The 24342-nt window shown below is 41.5% G+C and overlaps 1 protein-coding gene and 1 non-coding gene across 7 annotated transcripts in view; one reads left to right on the forward strand and one right to left on the reverse strand.

Annotated features, from left to right (window-relative positions):
* Positions 1-24342, reverse strand: part of Tead1 (TEA domain transcription factor 1) — a 261132-nt gene that overhangs the window by 150786 nt on the left and 86004 nt on the right. The window lies entirely within an intron of this gene.
* Positions 15012-15081, forward strand: Trnaa-ugc. The gene has a single exon. It is a non-coding gene; the product is annotated as a tRNA-Ala (tRNA).

Below are 24342 nucleotides of genomic sequence, written 5' to 3' on the forward strand. Positions count from 1 at the left end.
CAAAGACAAAAGCATAAAGAATTCAACCTATATTCTTATGTATAGCCCATAGTACTACTCTACTGGACATATTTTACTATGCTTCCTTCATTTTTCTTTCGTGTTACTCTTGTAGAATCTTTAGATCCATTCTTCCATGCCCACCCCGCAATGTTTGAAAGGGTCCCTCAGTTGCCTTGAGAGAAAATGCCTCAGAGCAGAGGCACTATTTATCTACCAAACAGAGTATGATGGAAATCTCCCTTTAAAATATTTACTTTCATCCTACTTCTGGACTCACCAAATAGTGTCCCTGTGTACCTGAAGGAGTAGCCCAAGGTCTGTCTCCCTGCAGACAGACCTCCCTCCAGAGTCATTAGTAAGTACTCATCCAGCCTTAGTTCAGGAAGGAAGATAGAATACAGGTCCAGATTACTTTGTGCCTTTGTTATATTTGTTATTACTAGATTTTTTAAACTTCTGCAATCACAGGCTATGGTTCATTTCAAAACTTTGTTTTAACTTACTTTGCATATAATAAACATTTCATCTGTGTTCTACAAATAAAGATAGTTCTCTCTGTTTTGCTTTGTTTTCCTGCAACCATCTGTATTCAGTCACCTATGACATCAGCATTTCCCCTATTCCCTCAGAGTTTTCTTGCAGAAAGAACTTGTATCTCAAATGCAAAATAAAAACACACAAACACACAAAATTTGACTAGAGAACTGGATTAGCCCTAAGTCTCAATCAAGAGGATACCCACATCTAAGATATCCTGCCCCATATCAACCTATAGCCTAACACTAGCTGAAGTCAGGAAAAGCCAACAGATCAGGTATTTTAGTCATAAGAAATTTCTATATGGAGGACCTTCCCACCCCAGAAATTGACAAGGCCCTTATCAGTGCCTTCCAGAGATACCCTAGTCCTGCCAGAATCTTCCCTGGACCAGGAAGTCATCTTCAAAAGCCTCCAGTGCAGACAGGGATTCACATTTATGTCAAGAAGGTATCCGTGCATGCTGATTACAAAGAATGTGATAAACCAAAGCCTAGGAGGTATGAGATAACTTTGGATAAAGATTTCTACAAATCTGTATACTTAAGATTGTTCGTAAGACTATTCTTAAAAGTTGCGAAATGAGGGAGGCCAAAAGTTTGGTATTTTGTAGATCATAAAACCAATAGAAAAGCAAGTGCCCCTGGAACATCTCTTATAGAGTATCTTCATCCCTGGTCAACGAGACAAAGCAGAGCATTCAGAAGCTGCCTGTGAGAACCACAAACCATGTTCCTATGAAGGTGTGCATGCTGACTCTGTGTGGGCATATGCTTTCACCTATCTTGGGTGGATACCTAGAAGGAGAGTTATTCTGTTTCACACTCTAAGGAACTATCAAAGGAACTTATCTTTTCCAAAGGGGATGTACCACTTAACCATTCCCATGGCTGATGTGAGGACTCCAGTGTCTCCCACCCTCACTCACAGTTTCACTTTCCCTCTCTGCCTACAAGTTCTCCTAGCATTCGTGAACAGGTGTCTCACTGTGATTTTAATATGCATTTTCCTAATGGCTAATGTGGTTGAGTGTCTTTCCATGTACCTTTTATCTACTGATATATCTTCTTTGGAAAGATGTCTGTTTAGATCCACTGGCAAAATTGGTGATGGTTTGAATCAATAAATGAGGATAGGCTAATTCTGACTTGATTTGATAGTTTCTTTCATATTGGAGATACTCAGTCCTCTTTACCACACTGTTTAATGGAATTAAATGAATAATTTTCTCTTCAGTATAACACAGGAATGACAGCACCATTTAATCTACTGTTCACCTATGCCCTTGCCAGGGGCAAGGAATATGAAGAAGAAAACATGTTAACACCCTCAAAAACTTCTATTAACAACCTGAAGCTGGATGTTAGAGCCTACATCTTAGGGTCTATGTTCAAGTGTCACAGTCATCTCGGGGTCGGAGAGAAAGAAACCCCTGGCTCTCTGAGGGGATGGCCCCCTGTGGGTGGAGTTGCAGGAACTATAGGGCAGCAGGGTCCATGAGACAGACAAGGATCAGCAACTACCCATGGAGAGTCCTGAGCTGGTGTCTCTGGCTTCATTGCTGGCCTTTCACATTACCCATTACCTCCTCAGGTCCCTGCAGCGATAATGAGTTAAAACCTGTAGCACACACACAATCTGGTTAGGCGGGAAGCTGTCACCAACGAGTGGCAGATTTAAATAGCAGAGCAGAGGCTCAAGCAGCCCTGGCCTGACACAGGCTTTTTAGAGCAGCTGGAGGCCACAGCATGCCACCATGACAGTCTGTTCCTTGAGCCTGCTGGACAAGGCCCAGGCTGTGGGGCAGTGTCTGTGCACCAGCTGAGCCCTGAACAGGCCGAACTCAGAGCACTGCCTAACCGGCCCAGCTGAGCCCAGACACACATAGCTCAGCCAGACTAGGGATTCCACATGCTGTGTGCTCCACACTGGTGAAGACAGGCCCAGGAGCCTCTCAGCTTGCATCTGTTGATGTTAATTATCAACCTGGCTGAACAGCCATCTGGAGGGAGATTGTTGGATGGAAAGACACATTCACTACACTCAAACTGCCTAGTTCTCAAACTCCCACTGATTCTGCACCATATTCTGTCCTGTCTGCTGCTTCTCTCAAAGCACTCAAAAGATGCTGGCAATATACCCAAAACTTAAGTTTGTGTACCCCTGAATATATTAGGAAACATATATGGAATAGATTCAGCCAGAAAATAACAAAAGCAGTGTTGATAAGAATGGTACTGGCCACCATGTACCTTATTCCATGGTCTAAGGAACCAATGTAACACCTCATTTAACTGGCACAACCAGATTCCCGTTCTGACTCTTAACATGAACTATACTTATCATAATCAGCAACTTCAACTATATTAAAACACTTTAAAGTGAATTTTACTTAAGAAAATAATTAAAACCACTGGTCTGCAATAGGTTTACACTATTACAAACCAGGTTGGGAAGTTGGCTCAGTGGTAGAGTGCTTGCCTCGCATGCATGAGGCCCTGGGTTCAATTCCTCAGCACCATATAAGCAGAAAAAAGCCAGAAGTGGTGCTGTGGCTCAAGTGGTAGCTGAAGAGCTGAGGGATAGCACCAGGCCCAGAGTTCAGTCCCCAAGACCAATTAAAAGAAAAAGAAAAAGAAAGCTATTACAAACTACCTTCATGTGTGTGTATGCAAGCATACACATATCATTCATCAGTACTGAAGCTTAAACACAGGGCCTCACATTCTTGCTTAACTTTTTCACTCAAGGCTGACACTCTACTACATGAGCCACATCTCCAATTCTGCCTTTATGGTAGTGAGTTGGAGCTAACTAAGTCTCTCAAGGAGTTTTTTTGCCTGAACTGGCTCTGGACCCTGATCCTCAGATCTCAGCCTTCTGAGTAGGATTACAAGTGAGAATCACTAACACCAGGCTCTATCCTCCTTTTCAACTACACAATATATGTCCCTGGTTTTTACCACACACTAAACTTTAGTTTAGTGCACCATGCATGAGGAGCATGTAACAGGCCCTCAGGAAAGTGTTCAGCTCTCACTCTAAGTATTAAATAAGTTCTCAGATACTCTACAACTTTAGGGAAACTTTAGCACATTTTCCCATTGGAAATGTGTATATTATTTGGGAAAAGGTTTAATTTTTGTACCTTTTCAAATACATTTTTTAAACTAGTTACTAGCAAAGTTTATTTACCAACAGACCATCTAAGCCAACATGCTTGTCAAGAATATTTAGAAAATATTTGCTATTTCTGTCAGAAGTTTCTCTCATCATAGACATTGTCTGACATTTAAAATAATTGTCATTACTTAAAAGCCAAGCTTTTATAGACAGTATTTTTTACCAAAAGGCCTACTTATTTTATGACAAATGTATACAATACCTAGTCTTGAAAAAACTGTCTCTGTTTGGCTTCTTTTCTTTTTTTTATTGTCAAGGTGATGTACAGAGGAGTTACAGCTGCATAAGGTAATAAGCACATTTCTTGTCAAACTTGCTGCCCTTTCCCTCATTTTTCTCCTACTTTCCCTCCCCACCACCCTTCCCAAGTTGTACAGATCATTTCCAACATATTATTTTGTGTATATCGTTGTTGCATTGGTTCCCCCTTGTCCTTTGTCTCACCATTCTGTTGTTCCCGTTCCCTTCCCTAATTCAAATAAATGTATATACAATACCAGAGTACCAAAAGAAAATTCAGTGATAAGAGGAGATATACTCTACCATGGGGGGGCGAAAATACAAAAGAAACAAAAAAAATCACATAGTTCATTAAAAAACAACACTTTTTAAACTCCTTCAACACCAGGTAAAGTGAAGAAAGTTCCATACCTATCTAGCCAGCTCTGGATTCTCCTTGTTTCCAGATTAGAAAAGCAGCTTTCAAGCTCATCAACACCCAAACAATTTAAATTTAAAATTAGTCCATCAAGAGCAACTTTCTTCTACACCAACCCCAAACTGATGTATTTTGACAAAATTATGACTAGAAGCACCAGATGTGTGGTGCCCCAATCACCACTGTTTCTAAAACTTAACAGGGAACATTAAACATTAAACGAGTGTCCACAGAACCAAGGACATACATGTAAGTTGGCAAAAACGCAACATGTCCCTTTCCTTCTTTAGTAGGGACATTTGACATCAATAGAGAAGAGAGAATTAGCAGAAGGCAAAGATCTTCAAAGTGCTGCTATGTAAAGTAACAATGGACTTTTGTTCACAAAGCCATATAGATCTTGGAGCTTACTACCCACACTGAGGATGGGGTAGGAGAAGATCTTTCTTACCCACAAGCCAGTGACTCTTTAAAGACCTAGCCCTATCTTACCTCCAACTAAGGCCTCCCTTGCTCAAGCTCAACTATCTACCAGTCAAGCATTTGATGTGATGTTATACCCTAAACTGGAATACTCTTCCTCCAGCTATCTGCTCAGCTTGTCCCAACTCTTTTTCTCTCTCATTTCCTGCCTCGCTTCATTTTTTTCTTTAGCACATCCACTAACATTTCTAGTATACTGTTATACCCACTAGAATTCAGTTCAGGAATCTCACATGATATTTCTCACTGTATGTGTATAGTGCATAATCTGCTGTCCTTTGAACTCAATAAATGTCAAATGAATTGAAAAGAAAGGGGGACTGTGCATGATTTCACTGCTTTCATGCCCCTACCAGGTGCCAGCAGTCTTGGGCTTCCCTCACACTTGTGTGTTTCTAAGCTCCAAGATTACATTAGAGCCTTATCTACTCTCTAAGTAGGATGTATCTCATGTGTGTTACCAGCAGGCCACCTGTGCTACATCCAAGAGAAAACAACATCATATGCTTAGAATAAAAACAAGCTCTTTAATTATTATACACCTACACTAGTTTCTGAATACCAAAGTTCTTGATCCAAGTTCTGAGTAGGCATGGGCTTACAGATCTGTGTTCACCCTGGTTTTGCCAAGGTTTCCATATCATGGGCCTCAAATGTAGAATAGTGTGAGATTTCTCTCTATGGACCAAGCTCCAAAAGACCAGATCTGTAAGTTCCTGGTACCTAAAGTCATATGAATCATGGGACCTGGGGAGATAAAGTTGAGCCAAAAGGGGAGGCACAGAGAAAAGACAGACAAGTTTATTTCTATTTTCCTAGTGTTATTATTACTAAACTACCTCATTTATTTTCCAAAGTGTCCTAATTTGGACATTAAATGATCATACTAGGCACAGGCAAAATTGCAAATGACCTCTGTACCCTAGAGCCCAGCATCTGTGCAATAGAAGGGGACAGCCATGGAAGAGCAGCTGAGACTGAGCTGGTTAGCTTGCCTCTAGAACTGGAAGCGGGAAAAGGGCATCTCTGGGAAGCAGCTTCCAGTCTGAAAGCCGAGGAGGCTGGGCTACTCTCCAGAGCTATGAGCAGCTGCAATAGTGGTTGTCCTATGCTCCCTCCCAGCCCACAGAGAACATGTAGGTCCACACGTCCTCAGAGCTTCCAGGCCCAGGCCACCATGAGACCCAGCCCTGGTCCAGACACATCCTCACATTAGGGTGTTAAATGACTGATAGACTAGTCTTTGATCTGACACACAGAGAGAGGACAGGCCCTACTGGTCTGACAGTTCACATCTACAATCTCTGGATTTTCCCCACCTTCTATTCAACCCTTGGGTTGATCCCAGGACAGCAAGTTGAAGAGTTTGAAACAGAGACCACCCTCCCTGGCTCCCTTCACCCTGGCATGTACCCCAGTATAGATTGCAAGGCTACATGCCTGCCTACACTGCCCAGCTGTAAGCAGCTTCAGTGAGCAGGGTAGCAGAAGCTATCCAATGCCAACACAACAAGGGAGTTCAGCATAACTCCCAGGGAAAAAAAAAGAGGAAGCCCAAGACTGTTGGCACCTGGTAGGGGTATGAAGGCAGTGAAATCATGTACATTCCCTTTTCTTTTCAATTCTGTTAGCATTTATTGAGTGCAAAGGACAGACTAGCTTTGGCTTAAGTGAAAGAAAGAATCTAGGTTCTAGCCTGTGCATATAGGCTAGGAAGCCCCAGAGTAGACCATGGCAAGGCATTCAGCAACTTCTACAAGCTACAAAAGCATCCATGACTTCAACAGCACAATGTCAGGAGAGAAACCTAAATGCTGCAGCATGCTTAGTACCTTAACATAAGTTCAGGCTCTCCTAATCCCACATGCAACATGCAAGAGGTGCACACAGGCTCTAAGTAATGACCTCCCTGTGCTTCCAATGGGCTCTGCTCTCACAACCTTTGTCCACAACAAAGGCAAGGTCTCCACTCCAAACTATGATCATATTGTCCAAATTGTTCTCAAGTACACAATTCTAGACTACCAAGTACCTGTAGACTACCTTCTCCCCATGAAGAGCTCCAAAGCAAGGCAAACTCTGTCAAGTCAAACACTTTCTCCAAGCTTACCCCTTAAAACTGCTCTCCCATGTTGTATACTGGTCTATAAATGGCACTGCCATCCATGCAAATGGAATTACCTTCATCTTTTCCCTTGCCATCAAATCCTACCCAGACCCCTGGTCTCTAAGATACATAATCTAAATTTGTGTTATCTGATGTACTGATCTAAATATCCTTCCTCATCCTATCCTATCTGTCTTGGCTCAAGCCCAGGAGTATTGCAGTGACAGCCTCCTTATGGTACAAAGTCTCCAAGTGTTATTCTCTGAAATAGTAGTGAGATATCATAAAAACACAGGCTCTCAGCATCCTTCCTGTGTATGTTATATACACAGAGAAGTTGAGAACATCTAATCTTTGGTATTCACACACAAATCTCAGCACTTAGTTCCCTCCATAGTTTCCCAGCATATAACCGTTGGCTCTATTCATCCTTCTAGATATTTCACACCCTAGCTCTACTAGCTTGTTTAGAATTACTAAGAACATGTCTGTTTTCATAACCCTCCCTCTACTATCGACCTTATTCTCCCTCTTATCCTATTCTAAGAGGCAATTCAGCTGAGTGGTTAAAACGAGAAGCAAACTGGTTCAGTTGGTCTGATGGACACAGGACTTTTAAAAATCTGATCCCAAATATGAACGCTTGGGTGTCGGTATGCGGTCTAAGCATCTGAGAAGCTCACCAGCATTTTCCCAATATAAAATGGGAAACTCTTTCTGTAGATATATCTCTGGAAGAAACACTGAAATGTATCATTGACAAATTCATGATGGCATAAGTTTTCCAAGTTCTAATGCAAGAACCAGTGGTAACTAGCATGGAGCATCTAGGGTGTTGACCTCATGTTTCCAAAGCACTGACTTCCAGAGCATGTGGGCTGGGCTCTCCCCACCTCTTCTTAAGGGGTTTAAACACTCAAATCCAAAGACATCCTATTACTAATGGCAAAGCTGTTTAGCCTTGACTGAACTGACTACAGGAAGCACACTTTCCCCAGATACTGTCTAGAAAAATAACATAGCCTTTGCTATAAAAATAAATATAGCCTTTGCTATAATTACTATGCTTAAAAAATAGATACATACAAACACACAAACACACACACACACACACACACACACACACACACACACACACACACACACACACACACACACCTGCACTCATGCACTTCCAGACCAGGCACAAAAACCCTGGCCTTTATTACACTAAAGATGCTAACTATTTTGTAGGTAACAAAGTTGAAATTTGCTGAATTGTGCCTACTATATGCCAGGCATTTGCACCATGACTTCATTAGTCTTGGCATGGTTTTCCAAAATCAGCATTCAGCTTCTAGCATAGTATTGCCACAGTTAGGGAGTCACCTTCTCTTCTCGCCTGGTATCTGAATTAACTGGTATGTTTACCTACATTCTCAGCATCTTCTTATCATCCCATGTTTACTACAGTAATAGCATCTCTACAGCTACAGAAAGAGACTTATTATTGTAATAGTGGCTAATGTTTACAGACTACTTTCAATGTGCCAGTCGTGACACATCATGGAGGATTGCTAGCTGAGGCCAGACCAGGCAAAAAGTGGAAGATCCTACTAGGAAAATGGCTAGAGCAGTATAGTGCCTGCCTAATGAACACAAGACCCAAATTGTGAAGCCCCAGGTTTACAAAATAAAATAAAATGTACAATTCAATAATCTGTAGTAAATGTAGAGTCATGCATGCACACAGTTTAAAATCTATCAGTCACTCTAGAATGAATTTCTATACCCAATAATACTTATTTTCTCTTAAATTCTCTAGTCTCAGTAAATACCTTTACTTCCTTATACTATAAACTGGCCTATTCTAAACCATACACTATGTGTCTTTTGGACTATCGTCTTTCACTTAGCATAATGGTTTTAAAACATTCATACAGTGACAAATATTAGTATTTTAATCCTTTCTATTGCCAAATAATAGCTTATGGTATAGGAAAGACCACATTTATTTACTCATTCATCAGTTGTTATATATTTGTTTCTACTTTGGGGCCATTAAGAATGTTGATGAAGGCTGGGAAGATGGCTCAGTGGTAGAGCGCTTGCCTTGCATGCCTGAGGTCCTGGGTTCGATTCCTCAGCACCACATAAGCAAAAAAAGAAAAAAGCCGGAGGTGGCGCTGTGGCTCAAGTGGTAGAGCGCTAGCCTTGAGCCTTGAGCTGAGGGACAGCGCCCAGGCCCAGAGTTCAGGCCCCACGACTGGACACCCCCCCCCCCCAAAAAAAAAAGAATGTTGATGAAGCCGGGCGCTGGTGGCTCACGCCTGTAATCCTAGCTACTCAGGAGGCTGAGATCTGAGGATCGCGGTTCAAAGCCAGCCCGGGCAAGAGAGACTGTGAGACTCCTATCTCCAATAAACGACCAGAAAACCGGAAGTGGTGCTATAGCTCAAGTGGTAGCGCGCTTGCCTTGAGCTGAAGAGCTGAGGGACAGCGCCCAGGCCCAGAGTTCAAGCCCCACGACCGACAAAAAAAGAATGTTGATGAATACTCATGTACAAGCTTTTTTTTTTTTTTTAAGTTGGTCATGAGGTTTGAACTCTGGGCCTGGACACTGTCCCTCAGCTCTTCAGCTCAAAGCATGCTCTCTACGACTTGAGCCACAGCACCACTTCCAGTTTTCAGGTGGTTAACTGGAGATAAAGAATCTCACAGTATTTCCTGCCCAGGCTGGCTTTAAACCACAATCCTCAGATCTTAGCCTCCTGACTAGGTGTGAGCCACTGGCACATGGCTTTCATGTACAAGCTTTTACATAAACATTTTCATTTCTCTTGTTACATTCCTACAATTGCTAAGTGTACAGAACCTATTGAAGAACTAGCAGGCCATTTCCAGATTGATTTACCACTTTATATTCCCACCAGCAATATATAAGCATCCTCCCCAACACTTACTATTATCTGGGTTTTCTATTACAACCATCTATTAGAAGATGATTTCAATTTGCATTTCCCTGATGACCAGCTATATTGAGCATCTTTGCATGTGCTTTTGACCATCTATGTATTCTCTTTGGAGTAATATCCATGAAGATCTTTTGTCTATTAACTGATTATTTAACTTTTTATTAGAGTAGTTATACCTGTCATCCCAGCCATTTGGAAAATATAAATAAGAAAAATCCAAGTCCAAACTGGCTCAGACATAAACATGAGATATTATTCAAGAAATAATTAAAGGGTTGGGGTGTAGCTCTAGTGATAAGTGATTGCCTTGAAAACACAAGAACTAAGCTCAAATCCCAATACAACAGATACACACATACAAAAAGGGTAGTAAAGCCAGGTGCCGGTGGCTCACACCTGTAATCCTAGCTACTGAGGAGGCTGTGATCTGAGGATCATGGTTCAAAACTAGCCTGGGCAGGAAAGTCCGTGAAATTCTTTTCTCCAATAAACCACCAGAAAACCGGAAATGGCGCTGTGGCTCAAGTGGTAGAGCGCTTGCCTTGAGCTGCAGAGCACAGGGACAGCGTCCGGGCCCAGAGTTCAAACCCCACGACAGACCAAAAAAAAAAAAAAGGTAGTAAAAAGAGTGCCCTGAAATTAATTAAAATAGTTGCCCTCATAATTTTATCAGAATGTCACATGATAAAAAATGGATGATTTTTATATGACAACCCTTTGTTGTACAGATAAATGATGGCATTGTCACTATCAACAACTCCTACCAATTCAATCACTTTTGAGAGTATGATATGGGCTGGGTATTCTGCTAGGCTGAGGTACAGAGAAATACTCAAAAACTGAGTCCAGAAGTCCTTAGTAGAATGTTTTTCTACAAAGTCTTGAAAGTTCAGTGGAAGTTTATCAGACAGGAAGCAGAAAAAAAGGGTGCCCCAGATTCCAGCAAAGCCCATTCTCCCTTTTCCATCTTTACTTGTAGCCAAAACGGTCTTCCACAGTAGCTAGATAGAATGTGAAACACAAACAGAACTCAAAGAAAGTACAGAATGAGCAAGACAGCTCAGGGTCTAGACCACTGTGGTTGAGATATAAAGTATTCTCCTAAAAGGCTTATGCATTTAAAAAAGCTTGTCATTGTTGAGGTGACTAGATCATGGGATACATACTGAATGAACCATGAGAAGGAAGGAACATGCCTGGAGGAGGGGTTAGGCATGGCTGATGGGTAGGGGCATGCTTTTGATGAGAATATCCTATACTTTTCTATTTCAATCTGCTTTCTGTCCATCATAACGTAAGTTTTGACCTCTGGCCACCATGATATTCTGCTTTACCAACAGGCTTACAGCAAGGGAACAAGCCAATCAAGAAACCTCTGCAATTGTGAGCCAAAATAAATACTTCTTCCTCTAAGTTATTTTCTCAGATATTTTGTCACAATAATTAAAAATGACTACCACAGTGCCTCATAGCCTAGCTCAAGTAGTCATTAGTTTTTTTTTTCACCCTGAGCAACTCATTGAGCTTTTCTGGGCCATGGTTTCTTCATTTATATTGTAAAACTAATGATAAATAGTAACTACTCCTAACATGCTAGAGGCTTGAGTGAGCACTGGATAAATATTCCAGATGATTACTATGAACCTGGCCTGATCATTCTAGGCTTTCCTAAGATTCACACATTTCAAAAAGCCCTTATGTAACAATCTATGTATTCAATCCACTGTACAAATCCCTTCATCCAACAATGTACACGCCAGTGTCTAAAGACATATGGAGACTGTGAGAATGCTTCCTAACACACATGGTTTACAATCCAACTAGCCTACATAGCATCTTTCATAATCAGGATCATGTCACCACTTGTGTTTTGTGTGTTTCTGTGAGACAGAAAATACAAGGATTGGAGGCAGAGTGGGAGAAAATGGGGGGGGGGGGGGGGGGGGGTAAACATGTTCAACAATAAATGTACTTATTACCTTACTTAGATAACTGTAACCCCTCTGCACATTACCTTTACAATAAAATTAAATTAAAACAAAAAAGAAAAGAAAATACAAGAATACATCTTAGTACAAAGACCACAGTAATGCTGAAACATGAAATCTAATACCTCACATCTGGCATCTCATTCTCTTGCATACCTTCTTTCACAATCAAATATGTTTAGGGCTGTGGCTATTTTATAAGTATAAATATCTTTATCAGGACATTAAAGTGCATCCAGCCTCTCTCAATAAAAGCAGTTGTAAACAACAATCTCATCTAAGCTGTCATGGAAGCTACCATGTTTATAACAGAAACATTCATCTACATGACAGTTCCTGAAGCCTATCTCCACATAATGGTGAGAAAGTCACCAAGCTCGAAGCAGGCCCAGGGAAATGGGTAGGTAAAAGTGAGTTACTGGAACCTTTGTAAACAGCTGGAATAACACATGTTAAATATTACTGGGAGATACAAAGGTTTAGGATGATCAATTACATTTCTCCCAAACCACTCTCTTTCAAGGAACCCTAAAAGTTCCTGTGGGACTGGGAATGTAATTCAGTGATGGAGCACTTGGACTAGCATGTGCAAAGCCCTGAGTTTAGTCCCAAGCACCAGGAGAAAAGGGAAAAGTACTGTGGCTTTTTTGTCCTATAGAATAATTTCAGCTCGGCGCTGGGAAGGTGGCTTAGTGGTAGAGTGCTTGCATAGCATGCATGAAACCCTGGTTTCAATTCCTCAGCATCACATACACAGAAAAGGCCGGAAGTGGTGCTGTGGCTCAAGTGGTAGAGTGCTAACCTTGAAGGGAGGGGAGGGGAAGGGGAGGAGAGGGGAGAAGAGGGAGGATTTCAGCTAATGACCAATCTAGCTGACTATGAGAAAAAGCTGCATAACTATAAAGAATTTTTCTTAATAAACTCAATGTCCTTGACAGCAGGTCCCATTGTCTCAACCCTTGAGAATGGAGAGAGAGGAAGATACTGGTACCAAAAATGTCTTTAAAGCTGGTTTTTACATGGGGCCTTAAAAACAAATCTGATGTTCAAGTGGTAGGGCACCAATCTTGAGCAAAACAGCCAATCTAGAGTGAAAGGCTAAATTCAAGCCCCAGCACCAGTCCAGCGCGCGTATACTCACCCACACACATGCACACACAGGCACACAGAGCAAATCTGACTTTATTATTTACCAGGAACTGAAGCCCTGAGGAAAGGAAAGGTAGGTCTGCAAGGTAGGCATAACAGAAATATGGAGTAAACAAAACACATCTATAGCATTAAGTGAGAATTTGTTTCATCCTGTAAAGCCCCAGAATGTTTTCATACTCTAAACCCACCTACTTCTGCACAAAGGCAGCACAAGTAGATTACTTGCTAGGAATCTGTTACAAAGAATAACATGTTATCAGAAAAATGACTGGCATTTTTAAAATAGAGCTCCTCCATCCTGCTCCCCCCATACCCCCAGGCTCCAGAAATAAACAACCTCCACTCTGAAGTCCAAGTTGAAGGATAAATACTGGCCAGGTTGAGATTCAGCTCCTGTTAGCTGTTTGTGCTAAGTCTATGGATATTTGAGCAATGGATGTGATCATGTTTTTCTTTTTCTCTAGCACCATTTTATCTTAAGGCATGAAGTAAGAATAATGTGAACATTAGTCAGGACTGCTGATTGACAGACCCAAGTGGCCCAGCACCTGTTGAACTCCAAAGACCATGTCTTAAAACCTATAATAAGAACACTGTTCTGCCCCTCCACCTCAGCAGTTCACCCTAACCACCTGTCCCTCAAGCTTACCCCAGACACCCAAGTGAACAGGAGAGCTGTTCTCTGTCTGAACTGTGCCCTCCTTCCCTGTGACCCTGCTAAGGCTCCCTGACTCAACTCTGGAGACATTGTACCCTAGCTGTGCCAGGCACTCTGGTTTGCTTTCTACATCTTGCTGTTCTCCACATTTTTCTTTAATGAGTATTTCTTAACTCAGAGAAAAAAAATAACTTTAATATAATTATCTCTTTTCCTCTGATTCCAAAAATAACCTATGTTCATTATTTTTAAAAATACCCTATTAATACAGAATCTTGTAATAGAAGTACGTCTCTAATAATCCCATCTCCCTGCAACAACTCATTGGCATATTGTAAATGTTTCCAGATTGTTTTCTATGATCTTACCCACACAACACATTTATATATTTACAATCTGCCAAGTTAATGTTCTCAGAGATAACACCTTTACTCATAGACCAATGGAGCACAATTATCATAACAATAATTTATACTTTTAAATGGGCCACTTTAAATCCTTACTATCAGTTGAATGGGAAACAAATATCAATACCATAGTAATAATTGGAGATGCACTCCCATGTGAGCTCCACAGCCACCAGAGAACTAAGGCTCTTTAGTGAACAGTCATCAGGAAAAGAATAGACACACATCAGAATCCAAGATTATGTTGCTAGAACACAAGTCTGTTCCCTCCCTCTTCCTGTTTGATGCTACAGAAAACTAGGCTACCATTGGTCCCTTCCCTCATTTATGACTGATATGTGGAAATCTGCTCAGAATCTCCTCACCACTCCCAAACTCCACCTTCAGCTTTGGCAGAAACCCTAACAAAGGAGGGTGCAGTTCCATTTGTTAACCAAACACCCTTCTAAATTAATCCAGAATGCTTAATCCTGAATGATGGCTCCAACATTTCATTCCTACTTTTCTAACAGGCTTTAAACAGGCTCTACCACCCAAAAATATTATTTTTATACTTCAGTTCAAAGCCTTTTCCCATATATAAATTCATTTTCTCTCAACATTACTGAGAGGATGAATACATTTATCCACTTGCCCCATTGGACTGATGATAAGAGTGTTTATGGCTGGCCAATGATAGATTACAAACAAGTGTAATGCGGGTCCAGTCAATGAGGTGGGAAAGAGTCAGGTAATAACATTTCTTACAACCCCAAAGTTCCTTCTATCCTACCACTGTACCATCTGCTAATTAATAAATATTTTTTTCATTTCTATCAACTTCTTTCCATTCATATCTATGGAATCATTTTCTTCTCAAAGAACTCCTCCAGGGGCTGGGAAGGTAGCTCAGTGGTAGAGTGCATGCCTTGCAAGCATGAGGCCCTGAGTTCGATTCCTCAGCATCACATAAAGAGAAAAAGCCGGAAGTGGCGCTGTGGCTCCAGTGGTAGAGCGCTAGCCTTGAGCTGAAGAGCTGAGGCACAGCGCCCAGACCCAGAGTTCAGGCCCCATGATCGGCAAAAAATAAAGAAAGAAAGAAAGAATTCCTCCAGTATCTTGGGTAACTATGATACTTTATTTAAAACTTCACACTTTACTACTGTGAATTTTAATATCAAAGTGATCATGTACCTTAATATGGATGAGCCTCACAATGCTTTAGTCCCTCATTTCTAATAGCCATCACTCTCAGTCATGTCAGGTTTTTTTGTGATAACATAGCAACATTTGTGACAACACCTTGAAACTCATCACATGAAATCTCACCATCTCTTATGTCAGAAGCTGTGTCCCCTGTGTGACCGATCACACTTCCTACCACCTCTCCTATATTCACAGAGTGGCATGTCCATGGCTCAGCCTTTCAGCTTCAACTTGTCCTTATCCCCATCTAGATGTATGTAACCACACATCACTAGCTCCCAAGCCTTAACATTCTCAAACAATGGTTAAAAACTTATTAATACTTCTGAAGATAAAGGCATCACTTAATCTTGCTAGTGGGAAACCTACTGGGCTCCCTCAGAATAATACCCTAGTCTTTATACAAAATTTAATTCTAAATTAAATTACCAACTGACTGTAATGAAAATCATAAAACTTTTAGAACAAAACAGAGAGAAAGTTTTCGGCTGGAGGGCTAGGCAATGAGTTCTCAGACTTGATGCCAAAAACATGATCATAAAAGGGAAAGCTAATAAACTGGACTGCAGCAAAAACTAAGACTTTTGGCTCTGCTAAAAGTTTTACTCTGTTAAAGAGAATAAAAAAATAAGCTAGAGAAAAGGAGAAAATAGGGGCTAGGAAGGTGGCTCAGTGGTAGAGCGCTTGCCTTGCAAGCATGAAGCCCTGGGTTCGATTCTTCAGCACCACATAAACAAAAAGAAAAAAAAAGCCAGAAGTGGCGCTGTGGCTCAAGCGCTAGCCTTGAGCTGAAGAGCTGAGGGACAGCGCCCAGGCCCAGAGTTCAGGCCCCACGACCGGACCCCCCCCTCCCCCAAAAAAAAGAAAAGAAAAGGAGAAAATATTTGCAAACTACATACCTGACAAAATACTTGTATCTAGAACAAAGAATCCCCACATCTCAATGATAAAACAGAACTGGGTACTCTAATTACAAAATGAGACAACAGTTATGAACTAACATTTCCCTTAAGAGGAAGTATGGATGCCAATAACCACATGAAAAGATGTCCAACTAATTCAATAAGTAAAATAATGAGATCAATATATACCTATTATAATGACTAAAATAACCATGTTAACACCAAATGCTAGTGAAGCTGCAGAGAAACTAGACTGAAGGTGAGAACATAACATGATATCACCACTTGGAAAATAGCTGAGCAATTTTCCCTCTGAGCATTTCTCCCACAGAAAGGAAATTTTAAATTAACACAAAAGCCCACATATGGATATTCATAGCAGAGTTGAAATGGCAATAAATTAGAATCAGCTCAGTTTCATACAAGTGAAAGATTAAGCAAGCTGTAATACATACATATGTGGGACACTACTCAACAATAAAAAGGGACAAACTTTGTTGTATGCATCATTTGCTCTCATTTACTCATCTCTTTCATTCAAAGCTAGCAATCCACTTGAGCCACACCTCCGCTTCCTCTTGGCAAATTCTTTTGCTACCTCGCCTATGTAGATCCAACTACCCCATCTGTACTAAGCCTGATCTACTTTTCAAAAGCCCAAAGCCCATCTCAGTCCAATGCCTTAATATTCATCTGAAGAAAGCAATCATCAAGTCCACTATCCTCTTAACCCCTCTTCATCCATTATGGATAAGAAGCAAAAGGGTCCACTCTCTGTAAATTCTCTTGGCTTTTGTTCTATCAACTCACAAATCCTAACTAACTCCAACTAACTGAATGGTTGAGAATTCTCTATCTTAAAACAAGTCTAGTCCTAACTTGTGCTCTTCAAAATACCATGACTCCATCTATGAATGTCTCTCTTTCTCCCTCACTCCCTCTATTCTTTCCTTTCTTTCTCAAACTCCTCAATGCTTCTGTTGATATTGATAGTGCTTAGGAATCACCGACTCCATCAGTTTCTCTGAAAAAACAAATTACTCTCCTCTCAGCTATGAACATTTCATTTACAATCTCCATCAGTTTTGTCCTTAAGGGGAAAAAAATGTGTGTGTGAGCAACACAGGCTGTAACCACCATTCTCTAAGCTTCAGACATTTCTCCCCTGAACCATCCCTTCATCTTCAACCTGCCTGAGATCCAGGTATGACTTGTACAGGCCATGCCCATCCAGACAGGCACCCAGCACAAGCACATGACAAAATTCAAATCCTGGTTCCTGTCCTCTCAAAAACCTGCTTCTCCTGTCTCTAGTGACCATCTCATTGCATAGTCCACCAACTCCCCACCATCCAGGAGTGGTACCCTGAAGTCAAACTCCTCCCTCTCTTTCACAAATGACATCCAGGAGGCCAGTTCTGTTGGTTATATCTCTGAAACTGCCTTCTGCCAGCTCCACCAGCTCTGTCAGCACCCCTGTGTAGGATCATGCTTGCCCAATAGGCTACAGTAAGAACCATACACTTCATCATCATGCCTGCAGAGGTGGCTTCATAACACACTGGGTGAGTCATGTCACATCCGCTAAAACAGTGCAGTGCCTTCCTTCTACTCTCAAATCAATGAACACTAGACACCCCAGCATGGCACATATGCCCTCCATGCTACAGGGCCAGCCCACATTTCCAAGCTCTAGTTACACTGGCGCGAGGATATACCCTTACTTCCAAGCATTTCAGAGTTATGTCCTCTCTGTGCCTCCCCACATGCAGCCTCTCCTTCCATCCTTACTTTCTCCCCACCAGAAAAGTCTGAACCTGGGCTCAAGACCACCTAAGGTTATATGCAAGAGTCTTGAAACTACACTACATTTAAGAATTCTACAATCCAAAGGAAGTTATAAAACCATTAGGTGGTCTTTTTCCCAAAGTTCAAAGTTAGATCACATAAGTATCTTATCTCTGATTCTGATTTATTCATCCATTCAGAAATATACACAGATGAATTCCCTAATAATGAACACTCCCAGTTTGGGTTGCTCTACTACAACTGTGTATATCCCTATTACAACATGAACTTCCTTCCTTCCACATCATTATTCTAATTAGTTGTATTGTATGGCATGACTCTGAATGTCAGCTCTAGAACTTATTTACTATATGATCTTGAGCAAGTAGCTTGACATTGTTAGGCCTCACTTTCCTCAGCTATAAAATGGTGGTAGGACAGTACCTGTATCATTAGGTTGTTGGAGGGATAAACAAGAAAACATAGTCCAAAGTAATAAGTGTGTATCAGACTCATGGTAACCACTCAAATATATCGTCCATTTCAATTATTTCCTATCTGTTGTCCCCACAGACAAGGGGTCTGCACACTGCAGGACCTCACAGAATAATTTATGAATCCATAGCTACTTCATAGCTACTAAAAAGTATAAGTTGGTAATGACAGGCATTCTTTTCTTTTTTTCCTCCCTTGCAACTCATACTTGAGCCATCCTTAATTGGTTATTTTTCACCCACATTGCACAAGGCCTCACACCTTGTATATAAACCTTTGCATACCTCCCCTCCCCTCCTCTCACACTCACACACACACACACACACACACACACACACACACTAAGTTTTCTAATGAAAATGCTGCTAACGCTGGCTTTGCTATTCTTACAGGAACCAAACTATTTCAAAATCCCCCATTACTAATCTGTTCTAATAATTCTAGAATTAACCCTTGCCTTCCTTTTGTTCCTATTTGGAGTAAAAATCCTTTCTACTTCGTCAACCCAAATTGCAAAATCCAAGGGCTCTTCTTTCTTAATTTAAAAGACAACAAAATAAACACTTTCCTCTTTTCCTTTCCGTCTAGCTAGTTCCTCTCACACCAGACATCCACCCAGCTCAAAGACTATGCCACCTGCCTTTCTTCACTTTAACTGAGAATCCATGTCATACCTGCACATAATCAACATTACCGACACCATCAGAGTCCCAGGCCCAGCAACAGAAGATAGACAGGTTTCCGCATCTAGCCTCTTCTAGGAGTAAAGCTCTGTGTACTTCACATAGCTAACTAACCAACTTGAAACAACAGGTCAGAAGTTGAAGATGACACATGATATAAAACTGGAGAAATTTCTCAAAGCTTGAAAAACTTTACAGAGCCCAGATTCTAAGTTATTTCCATACTAGGGCCTCTAAAGAGTCCACAGCCACTGCTACTCACCAGATACTAAAAAAGGTGCTAAGGAGACTAAGATAGAAAGATGGTCCTGTATAATCTCAAACAGTTCTCAGGGTCAGCAGGAGCCTGGCAATCCACTGACTGGCATACATTCATGTTTGCTTCTGTGCACTCTCATTATGATGCCCACTAGTCAGTTTACCCCCAGAATCTTGTAATACTGTGAAGCAAGCAAAGGGGCAATTCCAAGGCCTACATCTTGGCTGGCAAGGACACAGGTCAGCAAATGTGGACAGCTAGGTCAGAGACACCTTCCACATCACCTTCTCTAGTTAAGTCTCTAGGACTAACCAGTAAGCCTAACCTTTCATTTATTTATTTATTTTGGGGGGGTCCGGTCGTGGGGCCTGAACTCTGGGCCTGGGTGCTGTCCCTCAGCTCTTCAGCTCAAGGCTAGCGCCCTACCACTTGAGCCACAGCGCCACTTCCGGCTTTTTTTCTTTTTGCTTATGTGGTGCTAAGGAAATCGAACCCAGGGCCTCAGGCATGCAAGGCAAGCGCTCTACCACTGAGCCACCTTCCCAGCCCCAAGCCTAACTTTTAGTAAGAAATAACTTCTTCCTGGAGCTGGCCTAAGCAAAGACCCAAAAGGTATCTGCTCACACAGGGAGAATATCACTATAATTGTCTAGCAATTCCTGGGCCTATTTTGCTCATAGGGTCCTAAGGCACTAGACCCTTCCAAGTATCTTCCTGGCTACTACTGGGGCCAGCCTTGTGATTTGCATCCTCTCTGCCATGTTATTTGAGATGTTCTCTTCCTTCCAGCCTCAGGCCAGGTGTCCTGGACTTTGATAGCCAAGAACAGGCTTCAAAAGACTAAGTGGAAGGTGATCATCTTCAAAGAGCCCTCAGCCTTCCCAGAAATCTTTGGCACATAGCCCTGACCTCAGGTCAGTTTCTTGCAAATGAACTTGTGACAGCTCCATGAGGGCAGGGACTGTGTCAGTCTGGTTTATAGTATCCCTTACGAATCCTAAGCAATGAACTGGAATATAGGTGGTGCTCAATGATGATTTGTCAAAATGATGCCCAATAGCCTGTATCAAAGAAAAAACAAAAAATCCAGTGGGAAGACCCCAGACTAGTGAGATCTAGATTTAGAACTTTCTAGTTGCACCATCTTCAATGCCCAACTGCAAGAAGCCATGTTACCCCTGTCAGCCTCCCCATCCATAAGTGGGGATCACCACCTCAGAGCACTGTTCGGAGCATTAGTTGGAAATTATATTTAAAACCTTTAGCATAGTACAAGACAAAGAATACTTCTTTGTTTTCAGCTCATAAATACTTATGTCGCCCTCACTGTATGCCAGCTGCTGTTCAAATTTGAAGTTGGAAGGATGTCCCATATCACAATTACTTCATTTAATTCTATGATGGTCCTATAAAGTAGGATCTATTTAACTCTCTTTTGCAGCTGAGGAAGTTGAGATATTGAGGAGTAAGGAAACTTGTCCAAAGTCTGAGCTCTGCAAGTGCAGGACCAGGATTTGTATTAATTATAAACTCCAAATTATAAAAGGCTGTGCCTGCCCTTAGGGCCAACAATCAATAAAAACAAGTTTCTATGTGAACCTTCATTTGATTTGGAAAGTGTCTAACCACCTTACAAGTCTGGTGTGTTTAATTAAAGAAAGAAGTAGATGCAGGTATCCCCATGGTTCCCTGCTTTGTTTTGTCTTCTTTTCAACTATGTCCTACTCCCCTAAAATCCAATTTCAGAGAAGCTTGTTGACTAAGAACTTCTCTCTCATCTTGTCCTCCTGCCATCTCCTCCCCCACTATCTACCAGAAAAAGAAACACCCAACTATGCAAAAATAAGATAAGAAATGAAAGGGAAAGACAAACAGAAAAGAGAAAGCCCACAGCAGCAAGCATTAATGTGCCCTTAGGGACAAAGTTAAAGGTGGTCTTAACCCTTCCATCTAATAATCTTGTAAGAACAACTAATATACATTAGGGAGCCCAAGGCAAATGCAATCTATCCATATAGACCAACTACATAAAGTCTCAGATGCCCCAAAGACCAAAGTAACAGAGAGAAATTAGCTATCTCATCATCATAAAAGAGCATTCCATTTTTCCCCCAAGATTGCATTTGCTCTACTGTCAACCAGGAAGGAAATTTCATTACTAAAATAAATCACTTGACCTTGCTTTACCAATGGCTCAGGTTTAGTGACATCACAAAGCACTCTACAAATGCTCAGAAATACTGGAATAATGACCTTTGAGGTCCCTCCCTCAAGGGGAGGGGGGAGGAATTAAAAACAAAACCAAACAAAAAACAAAAAAAACTACTTGGTATTTCACTCATGGAATTATTTTGATTTTACTATATAGAATCCCAAGTGCTTACAATACTTTCATTTTCAAATCCCTTAGTGAAAAAGTAGGCTCTTATGATCTTTAGAACCACTGATTCCTGGTCTGGTTTGTGTCCTGATTCATGTCTATATGATGTAGAACAGGCCAGAAGCCAAGGAACAGTAGCTTTGGCCCTCACACTGCTGACCTCACTAAAGAAGCTCCCAAATCAACTTTCTCTCATCCTCAGAGTCCCAGAAAAGGGTAGAGGCAGCTCTCAGGCACATACGGCATTCTCTTCTGAAGAGGGCCATTCTCCACTTTCCAGAACCCAGCCAACTACTGTGTTTCACTTTAAGGCAGCAGTAGAAATTCAACCAAGTTAACCAAAGAGAAGGAAGCAAATGGGATGTTTTTCCTCCCAGGGAGATGGGGGTAGCTGCAGGGCCAGAACCCAAATACCATCTTAAACTACAATAGGGAACCAAAATCCTGCAGGCTGTATGGACTACCTACTGAAAATCTACATCAGCAAGACTGTTCTTCACAAGCAGCTAAAATTCCTACTGCCTCTCCTTCAAAAGGACTGTCTCATCTTAAATCAGGTTGGCCACAAATACAGTCAGTAAATGTAGCTATGACTTAAGGCAAAGGAATAAATACTACAAAAATATGTACAACCAGGAAGCACTCAGAATCTGAGTTATCTAGGGTGCTAAAGACATGTTCCTAAACACACACCACATTTCCCAATAAACGATCATCTGACTGAATTAAAAGTACTACAAGAACTATACACCGCACCACAACATGGAAATGTCTCAAGAATACTTTCACAACATCTTCTTTACCATTGTTATTGAAGAAAAACTGAAAAGAGGACCAAGTATAAAACGGTTTAAGTTCACTATTCATCAAATAACTAAAATCCAAAACCTCTCATTGTTCAGTTTCCTAGCCTGCTGCCTCTAAAATCTAGCTCCCAACACAAGAGCTATCACACAATTATTTTTACATAAAAGTGCTTTTATGATTGACTTACAGGCAAATTGTTTAAATCTACCATGGCTATCTAAAAAGAAAAATCTTAATGGAGAAGCTACAGAAAAAATTAACGTTTGCTCTTAATTATGTCTCAGTCCACTCCAGAAGGGGCAGTTGGTATTCCTAGTGAGAAGAAACACAGTGCAAAAATTATTCTAATCACCATCTAATACCATTATAATCTAATTCCCCTTGGTCATAGGGTTTAAACTAGGCATGGGCACTGTCCCTAGGCTTTTTTTATTCAAGGCTAGCATTCTACCACTTTGAGCCACAGCCCCACTTGGAGATAAGAGTCGTATGGGACTTTTCTGCCCCAGCTGGCTTCAACAATCCAGATCTCAGCCTTCTGAGTAGCTAGGGTTACAGGCATGGGACACCAGTGCTTGGCATAATACTATTATTTTAGATTAAAACAATTTATGGATAAGTAAGTGGGAGCTGGACAAGGTAGTGTCCCAAAGCCACCCTTCAGTACATGCAATAAAGTCATCTTCAAAAAAGGCTTGAAGATTAAAGTGCTTTTTAAAGACAGGAGCTTCATCTTCAGGTAGGAAGACAAGCTTCTGAGAACATGCACAGGACCCAAAGCCTGAGAGAGAAACAGACATACACCACCTAAGGCCCTGAAACTGTCCACCCACAGCAGCCAAGGTGTTTCATCCTTACTCCATTTCACTAGATAACAAAGGTGATTCTTTGACTACAAAAGATCAAGAGACTCTAAAACAATGCTGAAGATTCGGGTCCCCTTCTCTCCCTCCTCACCCCTGGTATGACAGGCTGAGAGGCTCTAATACTGCCGAAAGCAAAACTGTCCATGTTTCCATTACATCATCCATGTTGGAAGGGGAGGGCAGGCGGGGGCACAGCTGGTGGCAGCTGCACCACCATCTGCTTTCCCCTCAGCAGCCTCTGCTAGTTTGAGCTGTAGCCTCCTACGGCTCCTGATAGAGAAGTGCAGGATTAAAAGTACAACACCCTATTATGGAGAAGAGTTGAAATTACTTAGAAATAAATCACTCCTGTAATAAGTTAACAACCTCAGACAGTTGCTGAGCCAGTTCTCCTTGAGTTTAGGTTATTTGCTTGCATCTCTTTAGAGTCTGCTACAGTGCAAACTCTGTCAACTCAATGTGCCCAATTAAGACAAGCAGTATGTACAAGTAATCACCTGCCATCTGTTTCCCAAAAGGTAAGCAGCCAAAAAGTACACATCTTCAGCTGGAAGCATTTACAGAAGAAAAAGGGAATGCCCAAACTAGCCAATCTCAGGCTAGTCAGGACCAGTGGGTGGGCACTTGTTGCTGCTGCCTTTGGATGCTAGGCCATCTACTGAACTGTTCTCAGCCTCCTGCACCTTGGAGTTTCCTTCATTTCATACTGTAAGATGCCAGTATTTAAAAGGGGAAACTAGGGAGAATACCCTGGGGTTTGAGGAAGGAGGGAATGTCTTTTCTAACCACTCAACTGCAAACCAACAGCTGAGCTACAAATGGCTATTCTGGGGTCTGATGAAGCCTA

This window comes from Dipodomys spectabilis, unplaced genomic scaffold (genome assembly GCF_019054845.1).
Source record: "Dipodomys spectabilis isolate Male_0828 unplaced genomic scaffold, ASM1905484v1 ptg000145l, whole genome shotgun sequence".
NCBI lineage: Eukaryota > Metazoa > Chordata > Mammalia > Rodentia > Heteromyidae > Dipodomys > Dipodomys spectabilis.